Source organism: Pipistrellus hanaki (assembly GCF_964339955.1).
Source record: "Pipistrellus hanaki genome assembly, chromosome: 10".
Classification (NCBI taxonomy): domain Eukaryota; kingdom Metazoa; phylum Chordata; class Mammalia; order Chiroptera; family Vespertilionidae; genus Pipistrellus; species Pipistrellus hanaki.
This window is the reverse complement of record NC_140512.1, coordinates 56,916,653-56,934,175: the sequence shown is the minus strand read 5'-3', so window position 1 is coordinate 56,934,175 and position 17,523 is coordinate 56,916,653. Positions and strand designations below refer to the sequence as shown.

The 17,523-nt window shown below is 41.3% G+C and overlaps 1 protein-coding gene across 1 annotated transcript in view; it reads left to right on the top strand.

The window, feature by feature from the left end:
- The window catches only part of SND1 (staphylococcal nuclease and tudor domain containing 1), a 442,357-nt gene that overhangs the window by 3,866 nt on the left and 420,968 nt on the right, over window positions 1-17,523 (top strand). The gene's annotated exons all lie outside the window — the stretch shown is intronic.

Genomic DNA, 17,523 nt, shown 5'->3' with positions numbered 1-17,523 from the left:
CTCCTGTGCTTATCAGAAGCGGCCTTGGAAGCAGCAAATCTTATCTTGCTTTATGGGTAGAAGGCCAAAGGGAGGACAGTGCCAAATCCCGGTTTCCATTTTACCCTGATCCATTTAATTGCCTCCAAAGGGGAAATAAATTCCTCTGCCCCAGTCTTTGGCTTTATGTTAAGAACCGTGATTCTCACTAGGTGACTGTGGCAGAGGTCCACCTAAAGGAGGGAGGAGATGGCCACAATTTTCTCCTTCCACAGGAATTCTACTGCCAAGTTGCTGTAAAGCAGGAGTTAGACTTCCTGGTGAGCAGCTTACTAGAAATTTCTCCAGTGGGTAATTTCCTACAACCCACAGGAAATGCTACCTATCCTATATAATAAAAGGCTAATATGCAAATCAACTGAACGGCAGAATGACTGGTTGCTATGATGTGCACTGACCACCGGAGGGCAGACGCTCAATGCAGGAGCTGACCCCTGGTAGTCAGTGTGCTCTTACAGGGGGAACACGGCTCAGCCAGAAGCCTGGCTCAGCCAGAAACCTCTCCTGTCTCCACAGCAGGGCTAAGGACCACTCGGGAGATATCTAACTGCTGGCCTAGGGCCTAAGCTGGCAATTGGACATCCCCCCAGGGGTCCAGGACTGTGAGAGGGCGAAGGCCAGTCTAAGGGAACCCTCCCCTCCCAAGTGCACTGGGCCTCAAGTAATTTATATAATTTTAGCTAAGTATCTCTTAGGTTTCTGAACTAAGAAGTATGTGTCTTCCCAGAGTGTAGTGTGCACTGAGAGTAGTAGGTGCTAACATGTTCCTTGCTTTGTGCATTTTACCCCATGCAGGCTGTGAAAGAAAAAAGAAAACCTTTCCTAAGCTACTGAAACTACCCTTATTCTACTCATAGGGACAGACAAGGGAGCTGAATAATGATACTTTACAGAGCCATTTGCAAAGAAGTAGATAGAATATGATGGAAGACTTTTCCTTGCAGTCTTAAAATTGCCCACTTCCCAGCAGGTGACATGGTAACTTTCAATGAAGATTTTAAGTAACATTGTTTTTACTACATCTTCAAGGCTTTCTGCCACTTTTTCTGTGTGAAAAGGAAGCATCTGTCTCACTCTAGTTATGCTAATAGTGGCTTCTGCCATGTGCTAACTAATTACATAGATTGATGAGCAATCATATTTCCTTTCTTTCTTGAACACATATTTTTTGATCATCTGCTGTGTCAGGCTCTGTCTGGATATTGGAGTTAAAAAAGTAGATCGGAATCCTTCTGTTAAGGTTCAAGGAGGAGAGAGACAATAACTAAGTAAATAAGAAATAAGCATGGTAACATCAATAGTGATTTCAGGTGGGGGAGTTGGGCAGAGTGGTTGGGAAAAGGGGAAGGGGTGGCTTGTTTAGGCAGGGTGTTTCCAAGGGGTTCTTTCAGCATTTGCTCTGAGATGTGATGGACAACGGAGAACCAGCCACAGAGGGAGGAAGTGTGTGCGGGCTCACTGAACAGCAAGTGCAAAGGCCCCAGCGTCGCCATTGATGATTATCTTTAGTGTTTTTATAGTAGCTCTTAACTTTCTTCCGAGTTCAATGTTCCACTTAGATGGTATGGGTTTAGTCTCAGTTATTACTATTTGTGTTTGAGGGTGATAAAAGGCAGAAAAGCAGTGGAGGCGGTCATTGTTCTGATACTCTGGTGTGATTAACAGCTGATATTTAATCCACTGAATAAATGTAAACTGGCAGCCTGCTAAAAACATATCTGCTTTTGTTCATATTCATGTTTCTTACAGGGCCAAGGCTAAGTTTTTTTTTGTGTGTTTTTAAAAAAAATATTTTTATTGATTTCAGAGAGGAAGGGAGAGAGAGATAGAAAACATCAATGATAAGAGAAAATCATTGATTGGCTGCCTCCTGCATGCCCTCTACTGGGGATCAAGCTAGCCACCGACATGTGCCCTTGACTGGAATCGAACCCAGGAGCCTTCAGTCCCTAGCTGATGCTCTACCCACTGAGCCAACGGGGTAGGGCAAGGGTAAGGTTTTTGACATCCTCTTAGCCACTCCTGCATATTCCCAAAGTCACTACAGATATCCCCTGCTTTTATGAAAAAGGTGAGAAATAAGAATGGCATTCAGCATTTGTTGTGTAGCAAGCCCTTGTGGAGGCAGCATGCACTGTGAGCAGCCAGTGTGGCAATGCAGACTCCTTCCCCAGAAATCACACTCAGGCCTCAGCATCAAGCTTCCGTAACTTTGGACTGCGTCTTTGAGCATCTGTATTTCATCTTAACTTATTTTGTGCATCCCTTAGCAAGATGTGTCCTAAAGTATCAGAAAAGCCTAAGAGAGCTACATGTTTAGTGTAAAACTGGATGTAATTAAGCATTTTCATTGTGGTGAACAATAACAACAAAAGACATTGCATGTATTGAATTTTTTGTCTGGGAACACTCAATTTTTTTCATGTAAGTTAATGGTAATTGCTTCTTCACTTGATCTCATTTCAGCTTACGTAAGTTTTTTTTTTTTTTTTTTTTTTTTTTTAATATATTTTATTGATTTTCCACAGAGAGGAAGGAAGAGGGATAGAGAGCTAGAAACATCGATGAGAGAGAAACATCGACCAGCTGCCTCCTGCACACCCCCTGCCGGGGATATGCCCACAACCAATGTACATATCCTTGACCGGAATCGAACCTGGGACCTTTCAGTCTGCAGACCGACGTCCTATCCATTGAGCCAAACCGGTTTCGGCAGCTTACGTAAGGTTTCATAGGACCATAATACTTTCGGATAGTAGGGAACACCTGTACCTGTCTTCCAATGGAGGGACCTGGATGAGAAGATAAATGCCAAAAGCAGGTTCAGAGTGAAGTAGCAGTGTTTCATACTTCTGTTGCTTGGAGAGTGGAATTTGGGAAATAAGTGAAAATTTTAGTTTTCATTTGTAAGTTCAGAAGAGAAAATTGGCTGGGTTTTTGAATCCAGTTAAGAAGGTGTGCACTCACTTCTTAGCATGCGCTGGCTATTCACCTTACATGTGTGGTTCTAGCAGTGTTGTAGTAGATATCCTTTGGGGTCTGGTCTTTGCTTTTATGTCTCTAAGGAAGAGCCGACATAAATATTGTAGAAAATTCTTTGTCTTGTCAGGGACAATGAATAAAGTAAAAGGTAAATATATTTTATTGACTTTTTTTACAGAGAAGAAGGGAGAAAGTTAAAGAGTTAGAAACATCGATCAGCTGCCTTTTGCACACCCTCTAACTGGGGATGTGCCCACAACCAAGGTACATGCTCTTGACCAGAATTGAACCTGGGACCCTTCAGTCCACAGGCTAATGCACTATCCACTGAGCCAAACTGGGAGTCAACTCTTACTGAGCTTATGTAGCTTTTTCTCTTATTTCTTGTTGGGAGATGGATACACACTCTGGTTCTGTTGCTGCTCCCTCTCTTGAGAGACTGACACATGCTTATTGTTTTTACAGCAGAAATTGATACTCACAGGTTGTGAACATTTGATGCAGATGGAGTGTTGTGAGATTTCACTTATTTTCAATGAGACTCAATATGATAAATTAATGTTATGTTTTTCTCACTTAGTTCTAATGTTTAGGGGAAAAAAAGAACAGTGGTTTCAGTTGGCATTTAAAAAAATTTATATATATATATATATATATATATATATATATATATATATATTAACTTTAGGAAATTACAGAAAAATAAACCTAATGGAGATGTGGATGACATTTTCAGATATCATTTTTGAGATGTTCAGTTTGCTCTATAAACTGGGCTTGACACATTTTCTCTATTTATATGCTTATGATGAGCGATTTAAGGCACCATCTCTTCTCTCTTTATGCCTTAACACATTTTGAGGTGATTTAAGTGGAAAGCAGCCTGCTTGGGATGGCCTTGTAACAACAAATGCACGTGTAATAGGAGGAATTGAGGAGATTTGGGGAAATCTGTGCTTCAGGTTAATTTATTAATGTAATTTATTAACACTCTCCCTGGGAAGCAATCTGGCAGAGAAGAGAGATGGCCTGGGATTCAGGGGAGACAAGTTCTAGTCCAGATGCTGCTGTTCTCCTTCTGGTGATGTGGGATAAGATTCCACCTGTCAGACTTGACTTTTTGCTTGAATGAGGCAGATGGATTCATTGTCTCTAAGCTCCTTCCGGTCCCAAAAGTCTGGATTGAATAAGAAACCCTATATTACATGTCTTTTAGGCATGACGAATCAAACTGAGAAATCTCATACCTTATGGTGGGCCTCACTTTGAATTGCTGCTTATTCTGCAGGAGACATGTTTTCTGTTTCTATTGCTTGCTTTTCTCCGGGTGGGGGAAGTTTTCTAGTGTGGCAGCGGGAATGGACAGGTGGAGTGAGTAGATAGAAGTGAGCCAGGCCGGTTTCTGAGTTGAGTAGTGGTATTAGGGTAGACTAGCGGGAATGGGTGTTTGAGACCTGGAGGAACACGGTGGCAGTGGGTTTTACGCACCTAGTCTCACCTCTGCTTCAGGACACCTTGACCTCCTGGTGTAGTAGGTCTGAGAAGGGCGAGGATGAGAAGGAGCACTCTGGGAATCTGTAGCTCATGGGGAGAGGTTATATGCTGGCCCTGCTCTTGATTGGGCGAGTGTAGTGGGAGTGTGGGGCATAATAGAGTGCTGAGCTCTGCTTTCACACTTTGAGGCGAGAGCGTCTTCCTTCAGATCGTTCTAATGGTCTTTGGCAGATCTTTTCCACTTCCATTTAACGTGCAAGTGTAGCAACTGTGTTCATCTATTTTTGGTAGTTCCTCACATGGTTTCTTTTTTGAGTTTACTTTTTTTTTTTTTTTATTGTTGGACTTCTTAAGTCCTTTTGGGGAGTAGATTTAGAGAGTAAGAAGGAACTCATTGATTTCCTAAACAGGTCATTTTTTTTTTTTTTTTTACAACCACCTAGAAGGTAGTTCAGAGGCATTGAATTAGAATCTCTGTGAGTGTATTCTGAGAAACTATATTTTGAAAAAAATTCTGGATGGTGGTTCTGAAAGGGTTGATTTGGGATTGATCCAGGGGCTGGCATTTGAGACCAGCTACCCTTTTAAAACTTCTGTATGGGATGTAGTTGAAGGGGCAGGACACAGATGATAAAACATGGAAGTTGGGGCAAGTACACCAGAATTTTATACGAGGGGAGGACAGTAGTTTGTTTCCTCTTTTTAGCACTTGTCTGGATGGTTCCCATGACACTGCATTGCTCTTAATCTACAGCTCAATATTGGGCTGATGTCCTTAGAGGCCTTTTACGGTGACTCTGGGATCCATTCCTGGATCATGACTGACAGCTGAGAAGTTGTTTTACATGCCTAACTTAGTACATACCAGTATGCTCATTAAAAAAAAAAATGTTATTACCCTTGCTTTTCAGAGAGAGTGGAAAAGAGGGAGGGAGAAACATTGGTTTGAGAGAGACATTTGGATTGGTTGCCTCCCACACACTCCCCACCTGGGACTCGAAATCAAACATGCAACCCAGGTACATGCCCTTGACTGGGAATTGAACTCATTACCTTTCAGTGCTCTGGTTGATGCTCTAACCATTGAATCATGCCAGCCAGGGCCAGACACATGCTCATTTTAACACTCATTTGCCCGTTTTCTTTCTATTCACATAGATTCCCAAGATCTTCCAATAATTTGGCACTAATAATTTAGCACTTTATTATGATGGAAGTCTTTAGTGTTATCTACAAACATGAAGATTCTGTGTTCCTCACTTTCTGCTTTTGTAATCCTTAGTAGCCACACACTTGGGCCGTTTGGTTTGACTGTGTGTATCTATTCTGTTTCTTGTTTATCAGCCCCATTCTTTAACAGCAACAGCAAAACCTCAAATGACCTCCTTCCAGGTCTTAGTTGTTACTTTTTATTCCGCTAACTTGTCTAATACGGCAATAAACGTTTCTTGTAATTCGCAAGTCTTCAAAGTCTTTTGGATTAGGGAGCACATTTTTCAGTTTGCTTGGTGGACATTCCTCATTCTGACCAGCAGTTTTCAGGTTCATCCTTGAATTTCTTCAAAATGCTCAGGTGAATACCTTCCAAAATTAGTAATTAAAAAAAATATATATTTTATTATTATTATTATTTTTTTACAGAGAGGAAGGGAGAGGGATAGAGAGCTATAGAAACATCAATGAGAGAAAAACATCAACCAACTGCCTCCTGCACACCCCCCACCGGGGATTTGCCTGCAACCAATGTACATGCCCTTGACCGGAATCGAACCTGGGACCTTTCAGTCCACAAACCGACGCTCTATCCACTGAGCCAAACCGATTTCGGCCCAAATTAGTAATTTAATGGTTATTTATATATTTTAGTTAACATTATTTAATTTATTGATTTTGAGAATATGTTTATTAAAGCTGGGGACAGTGAGACAAGGAAGGACTTAGGACAGAAGAAGCTACAGAAGAGAGCCTAGGCTGGCCTGCTTTGGCTCACTGAGAAATCAGAGAAAAGGGGGCCTGAGAGGCATGTTCAAGGGGTGAGCCTGGGATGAGCTAGCTGCCCATGTCAAGTTGCAAGTCTTGTGGGAACCTTTAGAGTTTAGGAGATGCACACCTGGGGGGAAGAAGTGGGTGAAGGGAAAAGCACAGGAGGGAGAATGCCTGATATTTAAAATTTGGACTTAATATTTTAAACAGTATAGATGTAAAGTGACATACAAAAATCTCTCCCTGTGCCCTTTTTACCCCTCATTGCTCTATCATTCATTCTCATTCCCCTAAGTAAATGTGTTTCTAAGCCTTCTTTCATCCATATGCTAGTATACCTCTCCTTTTTTTTTTTCTTTTAAAGAAACAAATGGGGTCATACTGTATGTGTCCTGCAATTTACTTTTTTCTTTTTAAATTATTTGTCACGACTATAATTATAGGTCCACCTCATTCTTTAAGATTGAGAAGTAGCCCATAGTTTGGGTGCACTTACTCATGCAGTATTTTCTATTGATGTATGTTTTTTGTTTTTCACGATGTATTCTTATGTGAGCATATAAGGACACCTGATAAGTTTTGTGAATTTAAAGATGTTTAATTTGAGGTTTATATATGTTTACTATTTTGGGGGGTCTAAAATGTCCTTTCTTTTCTTTTAAATACTTTTTACTGAAGGGAGAGGGAGAGAGAGATAGAAACATCAATGATGACAGAGAACATTGATTGGCTGCCTCCTGCATGCCTTCTACTGGGGATTGAGCCTGCAAACTGGGCATGTGCCCTTGACCTGAATCTAACCTGAGACCCTTCAGTGGGCAGGTCAATGCTCTATCCAGTGAGCCAAACTGGCTAGGGTGTCCTTTATTTTATAAACAGTGTGATGGCACTTGCTTCACTTAATGTATTTGGCAAGATAAAAAGTGGATAACGTGTCAGTCCCTATTTTTGAGGGGCCAACTTGACTTGTTTGAAACTTGAGTCGGGAGACCATTGTTATGGCAGAACCCTGTGCGCTGGCAGCTGGGGAACTCTTCCGAACTTCAGAGGTGTCATCCATTGTACTGCTGTTTAGGATGAAACAAATCCAAGTGATGTGGGAAAAGTGTGAGTAACAGTTGTTATTTATTGGCACAGGTGTGGCTAGGTAGGCAGAAATATGGCAGACAAAGTTCTGGCTCCTCCCCCCATCCTCCCAGCGACCCCTAGCGTCTGGTACTTCAGGTTCAGATTGCATTTCATCTCCCTCCTCCAACACTCTTATATCATTCAGCACCCCCCCCCCAAAAAAAAAAACAACAAAAAAACAAAAAAAAAACACTTATCACAACTTGAAGTTGATATTTTTAGGACAAATTCTTCACTATAATGTAAAATATTCTCTTTGCTCTAAGGGGGACTGGGCAATCCAGATTTCTTTGGGGGTTTTTGGTCCTCTTTGCCAATTCCCCCAAACCACAGGGAAGAACAGCCACAGTCCCTTCCCTGGCCTTGACACCTTTGTAAGGAAGGACAGGTGACTTATATCCCAGTATGCCCAGAGGTGTTTTGGTTTACACCTGTTGTCTTGGCATAATTACCAGTAGTACCCCTTTTTACTCTCAAAGCGTCCTGATTTGAGTGATAAAATATATATTCGTGGGCTTAGTAAGAACAGTTACTAATTCTTTCTGGGAAAAAGAATGTGGGGTGGCACAGTTCACCCCGATATAAACAGAAGGTGGATAGTTCTGTAAGCCTAGCTAGTAAGATGACTTGGAGGAAGAGGGACTTGTGGCTGAGAAGAAAGTGATTTGGGGAGAGCAGGCAGCCTAGGCTGGAGACCCCAGGCTGTACATTTGATTCTGGATAAAGCTGTTCACTTGAGGCAGGTAGCTTTGTTTTATGGTGAAAAGGGAGACTTGAAAATTTAAATACTTGGTTTTTTCGGAGAATGGGTTGGATAAATCAGATATGATATTTTTCAGATCTGTTTTTGGTCTTAAAATCTTTTCTGGGAAGATGGTGAAAGTGACAGGACTTGACAGAGGTAAAGGAATAAAGTGGATGAGATAAAAATGAGGAGAAATGGGTAAGTACTGGTGGGAATATTCGTAAAAGCAGCTGTGAGTAATCTGTATTCCATGTGCGAGGTGAAGGCAGCTTGCCTGAAGTGACAGCAGGTCCTGGAAGTTTGGAGGAGAGAAAGGAACAATGAATAAGGCTTCTGAGTTTCTGTGTCTAGTCTTTGAAATACACTAACGTGATGGTAGTGAACTTTTAAACCTTATGAATTCTGTTCCGAGGGGGGCGGGGGGGTTCCTTTGTATTATAGCTTTGAATACCAAAGGAGCATTTTTATTTTTGGCAACAACCCCAAACAGTGGCTCATTATGCCAAGTGCCATTGATCTGCTTACCTAACAGGACTCTCCCGGGTCTTCATGAAAGAGGTGTAGTCTGTTCCTCCATTTCCCCTGCCTTAAGGGAGAGGAAACTGGGACCTGGGTCCCTGACTCTGGCTGAGGTCTATTATTCTATGTGTGGTAATTGCCTGTGTTATTACCCTTGGCAGGTGAACCCTTTCACAGCCCAGAGGCCAGGAGGCTGTCTCTATTACTTAAAAGCCCAGTTATCTTGTTAAACTCCTCTTCAGAGACCTCCCGCAGCCTCTCTGTGGGGCACTGGCCCAGCTCGCTTTTAACCCTGCCCTTGTTAGTCATTGTGAGCCTCGCTCTAGGAGAATAACTTTCCTGCCTCGCAAGGCAGCGGAGGGCTGCTAGCCAGACTGCTTGGTTCCATTAAATTCTTAAGAGGTCCTGTATGGGCGCTCTGAATGAAAGTTTCTTACTCTTGATTTGGAAGAAAATCTATTTCTTTGATTATCAACAGGAGAATCTGAAAGCCAGTGTAGAGAAGAATAAGCAGTGAAGATAACACAGCATGTTCCAGATCATGGCACGTGGCCTTTTGTTTAACTCCTTGAGGAGGTGTGAAGCTCTGAAGGAGCTTAGGGGGCTCGAGCTCCACCATATCATGGGGGAAGGAATGACTTACTTGTTTTTTAATTTTTCCTTTATGACTGTCTCCCTCGGCTTTTAATGATGAGATTCTGGGATGGTGCCTCAATTTAGCAATAAAGGACTCTGAAATATTTATGGTAGATTTGTGATTTGTACCTCTTTATTTTGACATTTAAAATGGACTGTCAACATTTCAAATAAGAACAAGTTTCCAAATAGGTTTGGAAAATAAAGCCCAGAAATTTAATGCTCTTTATGGGTAGCATAGAATTTGAATTACTTTTAAGTTCTACAGTCAGTTCTGCATATAAACCAAAATAAATGTATTAGATATTCCTTAGAGATGATCCACTCTGAATTGTATCGAGTATTATGCTTAATAATTTAGTTTCTGTATTGCTGTAAGTTCTAAAAATATGTGCATGACTTTACAGAAGCACATTTGAGTAATAGTGAATGCCACAAACCTTCATTTCTCTGGGATATTTCAAGATCTCAGGTATACTTTTTAAAAATATATGTGTGTTTTTGTTATTTTTTAAATTGATTTCAGAGAGAGGAAATGAGAGAGAAAAAGAGAGATAGAAACATCAATGATGAGAGAGAATCATGGATCCTGTCTCTCACAAGCTCCCTACTGGGGATTGAGTCTGCAACCTGGATATGTGTCCTGATTGGGAATTGGCACTGTGCCTTGGTTCCTGGGTCAATGCTCAACCACTGAGCTACAGGGCTGGTATACTTTTATTTAGCTGTATCTGGTACCCAAGCCTCCTACCCTACCTGATAGATTAAATAGAGAAGGTAGCCGGAGACTGGGATGGCAGGACACAGGCTTTATTGGAGGGAAGAGTACCCCTGCTGGCTGCTTCCACAGAGAGCGGTGGAAGAGAGCGAGGGCCGGGGTACAAGCACCTTTGAGGATAGGGGACAGGGCTTAGAGCACTCAGCACAAGCTGATTGGTGATTAGGGACCTAGGGACTTAGGAATGGGAGCTTAGGGTATTTGGCAGGTGCTGATTGGTGGTCCAGAGCTCAGGAGTGTCTGGCCGCAGGTAGGGTTTATATCTGTCCATCAACTGGAGGAAGGGAGGATCTATCACTACCCCCCTTATTAAAAATTAAATTTTTATTGTAAGTATTAAATATATCCCCCCCCCCTTTTTTTTTTTATCATTGATCTCTTCTAGCCCATCCCCACCTCCCACCTCAGGCCTTCACCACCCCATTGTCTGTCTGTGGGTATGCATATATGCATACAAGTTCTTTGGTTGATCTCTTCCCACCAACCCACCCTCTCCCACCTCCTATCCCCTTTTTATCATTGAGTTATTTGATTTTTGCACAGTGTACATTTTGTTCAGAAACACAGCTATGGCAGTGCTATGAGGAGGAGAGATAAGAGATGACAGCAGCTACAGCCACTGTAAGTAGAAATAGCTGCTCTCTTCCCTCTCTGGATCAGGAATTGGGGCTGAGCTTCTCTTTCCTCCAGCCATTGGAGTTGGGGGGAGGTGTCAGAGTTTAGGGGGAAGGGTCTGGACATACAGAACCGACTGAGTAACCCCTGCAACATGATCTCAGGCTTTCCAACCTGCCTTGTCACCCCTGCTTCACCTCCATTTGCCCTAAAGGGAGGAGGAAAAGTCTGCTTGCCACCAGGAATACTTTTTTCTTGGATTTCCTTAACAGAAGAAGGAAATTCTGTTGTATTATAGTCTTGAATACCAAGGGGCATTTTTATTTTTGGCGGCAACCCCAAACAGTGAATCATTATGCCTTGCATATGGCAGTGTTTAATAAATGTTGGTTTGATTTGGGGCAACCAGCTCATGGAAGCTTTTCTTGCTTCGTGTTTTAGTCTCTGGCATCTGCTCTGCTGGCACATAGACATGGAGATTTCAATTGGGAAAAACATATAATCAGCAGGTAATCTCAGATACCGTTCTACCAGACAGCTCCCCAAATGCTCACTTCTACATGTGGCTAGTGGGACATCAGGATTGGGGGATTTCAGCTCTAGTCCTTGCTCTGCCATCAATACTTCATTTTAAGCAAAAGTCACTCTACCTGTCTTGCTTGCTTTTTCATCTGTAAAATCAAAGGGCACTCAGATTAGATGTTCTCTGCATCTGCCCTTTCCCTGTAGATCTTTACAGTTCTCCTGAGATTTACTAGTAAACTCCCCTATTTCCAAACTGAGCCCCAAGCTGTGGTACAGCTGGCCAGGGGGCGGCCACTTAAGCTTGTCTCTCCTGAATGTGCTAGTTCACCCAGAGCGAGTGAAATGGCAGGGCCCGAGGCCATGGGCTTCCAGTTCATTACGTGAATGCCGGGCTCTCTTAATCTAGCTTTCCTTCTTGCTCTTGCCAGAAAAAGAAAGAAGAAGCTGGCTGAAGAAGCTGGCTGAGTTGGCCAGTATCCTGGGAAAGACCTTCCAGACCACACAGCTTATGTTCTTTTGGGATTGCTTGCTCTTTGTCTAAATGACTTTTTAATTTTCAAGAGATGATTCTTCCTGTGGAGGCAATAGCTTTGGCTGATAGGAAGCTTTTTCCTGAAAGACTTCCTGAAATTTTCTCTTAATTTAGTTTCTTTTTAGTTGTTCCTGCTTTGATTCTGTTTCCTTAGAATTTTTCTGCTTCTTTAAAGTGTACGTCATAAGTTGTTGTTAGCCACAACAATTCCTTCTTTATCATCTGATGGTATTTTCCTCCCTGGCTTGCTGCTTTGTCTGGCAGCCCCTATACCTGCAGCTTTTGGGTTGTGGCCGCTGTGGGCTCCCTGAGGGCATTCTGGACCTTTCAGCCTAACTTTCTGGTTCTCCTTTCTGTGTCACATAGGGAAAGGATTCCATTGTACTTGCTGTATTGTTCTCAGAAAGCTTGCGTTATTTTCAGTCATTTTTACCTTTTAAGAGCTTTGTAGATTTCACAGCAGTTTTGCTTCCTCCCTGTGACTTCAGATCTTGTCATTTCCAGAGGACTTGAACGTTTATAGTAGCCTTCCATTCTGTGGTGAATCACCAAGTCTGACTTTATGTTCTGAGTCAGCTACTTTTTAATTTTAATTTTATTTTTTGTTAGTACTCACCCAAGGATATTTTTTTCCACTGATTTTTAGAGTGAGTGGAAGGGAGGGAGAGAGGAAGAGAGAGAGAAACAGTGCGAGAGAGACACATCGATTGGTTGCCTCCTGCATATATCCCTGACCTGGGCCCAGGATCAAACTGCAGCCCAGGTATGTGCCTTTGACTGGAAATCCAACTCTTCAGTGTGTAGGCAGATGCTCTAACCACTGAACACACTGTCCAGGACAGGGCTGCCTTTAAAAAAACAAGCACAATGTTTTTAATTTTGATGAAGTTCAATTTATCTTTTTTTGTTTGTTTGTTTGTTTCTTGTGCTTTTTGTGCTTTTTCAGGTGATATACCTAATAAATTATTGTCTAATCCAAGGCCATGAAGATTTACACTTGTGTTTTCTTGTAAGAGTTTTATCAATTAACTCTTACATTTAGGTCTCTTACATCTTACTAATTATAGTTATGGTAATTGCTGGATGATGTGGTAACTCTTAGTTTCACTTTCTGAGCAAAACCTGTACCTCACACCACCATATACAAAAGTTAACCTCATTATTTTATATATGGATACCCAGTTTCCAGTTTTCAATTCAAGAATCCTTTGTTGAAAGAATTCTTGCGCCGTTAAATTATCTTGGCACCCTTGTTGAAATTCAACTGACTATAAATGTGTGGATTTATTTTGGGCCGTTTTTTGGGTAACATTTTAGTGTTGTTCATTAGATAGCTGTCCACATTCTTCATATTGGCAAATATTGCTAAGGTATACCTGTTTTATCTTAACAGGTTCACATAAGAACTATTATATCATAACATGATGGTAGACCTGTTAAGCCAGTCCTTGTAGAGCTAATAAGATGCTCTTGGCTAATAAGATTCCATTCTCAGACCAAGATGATTTTGCTTTGGGCTGTGAAAAAAAATCCTGGCTTCATTGACATGCTTAAGAATTTCTGTACCATCGCTTTCTTTGCCCTAAATATAGTGTGATTAGGTTTTTAAGAATTATTCTATTTTCTGGTGTCTGTGGTCTGGAGGTTTAAGAGTTAAATGCACCAAATAGTTTATAAGGATCTAATGCAGATCTAATGTGGTGTTCCTGTTGCTGAGCAACATTTTAGTGGCTACCCATGATGAGTAAATCTCCTAGTAAACCTATAAGTGGGTTTGAACAGTTTGAGTCTCCATTTTCCTTCTCAGCTGGCTTATTTCAGCCTTTGTCACCATCCAGTGTGTGCCCTGAAGCCAGTTCCTCTGAATCACGCTGAGTCCCTCTGCAATCTTTCTTGGCAGAGCTGAGAAATGTCTAATCCATAACCTCAATCAAACTGACTCATTGTGACAGCTATTTTCACAAACCTCCTAATGTGTCAGGTAGGACTGAGATCATTTTTCTAGAATGTCACTTTATTAATGTAATATGATAAAGCAGTTACCATATGACTTGCTTTTTATGCCTTATAAATTAGCGATTAAGGATAATTACCGCATCCATGAAAGTTTGCAACATGAATCAGTATAGCTTTGGCAGAGCGATTACCCATGACACTTTCCTCTCAATCTTAATATTTCTCTGAAATTAAAATTTTGATAAACGATATATTTTATTTATGTTTATTGTTTGTCTATCTTCCCCCAGTAGATGAATGTCAGCTTTCCAGGATCAGACATTTTTGTTGGTTTTATTTCACTAAAGTGAGCCATTTGCCTGAAACAGTGCCTTCCACATAGTAGGAATTCATAAATTTCTATTGAGTTAATAAATGATAAATGAATGAATCAATGACCGAAACTCTGAAAATAATCAACTTAGATGTCAGGTCTTTCACAGAGGAAAAATGACTTGTTTTGATGTCATATGAGACAAAAATTGTTTGATATATAGACCGTGGTTCTTTTTCATATTTTACTTCAAGACATTTTAAGTATTTTTTCCCCCTAGAAGCTGTTTCTCCTTGGCTTTATTTGGTGGAGAACCTTAGGTAAGAGAAGGTCATTAAAATATTTTTATTGAAGAAGAACTTGAGTGAAGGCTATTGACCAGTGAGGCAGGTGGAGAGAGTTTAACAGCACTTGGGAGGTGAAATGGAGAAAGTTCAAAACAAATGAGACCTCCTTTCTGCTACTTTGGTCCTATAAATACTAGGAAGGAGACTGGTCCTTCTCTTATAGACAGGTCTCTCTTCTGCGATGGTCTGCAGAGAGAGTTTCTTCCTGCCTCTCTGCCAAGGCTATGGTCAACTGAGGGGGAGAGAGTTACAGAGGAGAGATGGTCATGAGTCAGTTCTTTCCTCTTAGGCCAATGGTCTGCAAACTCATTAGTCAACAGAGTCAAATATCAACAGTACATCGATTGAAATTTCTTTTGAGAGCCAAATTTTTTAAACTTCTTCTAATGCCACTTCTTCAAAATATAGACTCTCCCAGGCCGTGGTATTTTGTGGAAGAGCCACACTCAAGGGGCCAAAGAGCCACATGTGGCTCACGAGCCACAGTTTGCCAACCACAGTCCTGGGAGAGCAGGGGCGTGTCGGGGGAAGTCCCCTCAGCCCAGCCTGAGCCCTCACTATCTGGGACAGCTGGCTCCTAACTGCTCCCCGCCCCCTCTGGCCTGGTTGCCCCCATCTGCCCCTCCCCCGCTGGCCTGGTCACACCCCCCCCTACCCTCCCCACCAGCCTGTTCGCCCCATGCAGCCTGCTGTTTGGTCATTACTGTGATGGCATCCTGGGCAATTTGAATATTCCTCTATTATTAGTATAAATTGGTATAAAAGGTGTAGAGCAACCTATAAAATATAATTCATATCTCTGCAGTATTAATTCAGTCATTGACTATTGTCTGAATGGCATTATTTGGAGTAATATAAAAGAAGTTCAGATAGCAGTTTTTAGAATAACATTTCCAGAGAGTGGAGCGTATACAAAGGAAGCTTTGCAAAATTCCCATGTACAAGTTGTCTACCAAAGGCCTATGGGACTAGGATAATAGCTACAGCCCCACTGTTCCCCAGGAACCTAGTGTACTAGGAAGAGGTATTAGAGGTAATACCTTCCTGATGTATTTAGGGGAAAAGGGGAACTCTTCTCGTCATTCATTCTGTTCCTGAGCTTTTCAGTGACCTTTGTCAGACCTGAGAAATAAGGACTGTATCCTAGTCTGGGTTGGTGCTCACTTATCAGAGTTTACTTGATTAGCCAAGGTGAGTTTTCTTGTAAATGGGCCTTAGTGTTCCATCTGGGCTTACCAAGAGGTACTGGCTCTCCTGGGAGTGCTTCATTACTTTTTGTGAAAATTTGCCTAAAACTGAGGAGCAGATGCTCTGATTTTTCTGCTGTATGTAGTTGGGCTCTCCTCAGCCCTGTTTGAAATTTTGGAATGAGTGATCTCAAGTGTAGGTATTCTAGAATGTGCTATTCTTATTCCTGCCACTCGTGAAGAATTAACTATAAATGAATCAGAGCCGAGCTCTCTTTCTTTTCTTTGGTCCTTCTCATTTCAAGAACATGAAGCAGCCTCTGCCTTAGTAGACATGTTCTTCCCTGGCTTTGCTTTGCTTGAGAGTGTGCCTTATTAGAATGTCAGTTCCTAGGATTATATCCAGGGTATGGGTTCTCAGGAAAGGCTGTAGCAAGGGTGTTAGGCTGGAAGCTGTAAAGTTTAATCGCTGGTCACACCTGATCAGAAAGGATAAAAATGAAGAGCATTTTTGACTTGTAACTGGTAAGGAGACAGTCTTTATTGTGTGTATCATGGTGTAGCTTCAGTAATCTAAGGGAGGAGTCATTAAGACCAAGGTCTGTGTGCTGAAGGTATTGGGGATATTTAGACATTGATTAGAACACTATTTTTTAAAGAAGTTTGAATCTGTGTATTTGTTGGACAGAGTTTCTGTAAAAAATAATAGAATGGATAAATGAATTGTGGTAAAGTTACACAATGGAATAAATACTATATAGCAGTGAAAGTGAATAAATTAGTGTTTCACATCATTATGAATTCATTTTACAAAAAAAAAAACAAAACAAAAAAACCCCTAACAAAAAACAATGAGCAAGAGAAGCAAATTAATGATGGGTACATGCAGTAGACTAAATTTATATAGAGTTCAGAAATAGGCAAAATGAAACCACACTGCTTAGCGATGTATACTTAGATGGCAAAGAAAGGGAGGGATTGTCACAATGACCAGGATAATGGCGGTTGGGAGAAGGAAGGGGGGGCTAAAGTAGAGAGAGGCATGGAGGGGATCCAAGGTTCTGGCAATGTCTTCCTTCTTAACTTGTGTGGTGGTCACTCAGTTATTTGTTTATCTTATTATTTAACATGTACATTTATGTTTCAATGTACTTCCATACTTATGTATTAATATTTTATAACTTAAGAGTGTGTGTTAAGGTGGAGAGGTGAAGGAATTGTCAGCTAAGCAGATGTGTATAGGAGAGACTTCCCTTTGTACTCCTTCCCTTCTTCCTTTGATTCAACTTCCATTTCCATGGACTGTTCCTTTACTAAGAACTCCAGATTGGCAGAACTCCCTAATCTTGCATCTATGAACTTGTCAGCAGCTCTTCTTGTTTTGAAGCTTGGAAATGAGGGTCTTTCAGATCTAGTGAAGCCAGTGCTTGAGCTCAACTGTTCATTGAATCATGTATCACTGAGCAAAGACAACGTGAATAGTTGAATAGTTTGTCATTTTCCCTTTACTCCTTTTCTTCTCTTCTTCCACTTGAAATCTTCCTTTCTTATTCCCTGCAAATGTTTAAAAGTTAAATACCAATGAGCTTCAGAACTCTTTTCACAGTTGCAAGGGGATTCTATGCCTGGTGTCTTTGGTTAGAGAGATAAAAGGAGCTGCTGTGCTTAGGAGCCTTAAGGTGCTTCCTAGATTTTTCTGCTTCAATCATCTAGAACATGAGTTTTCTAGATTATTTCTATATTT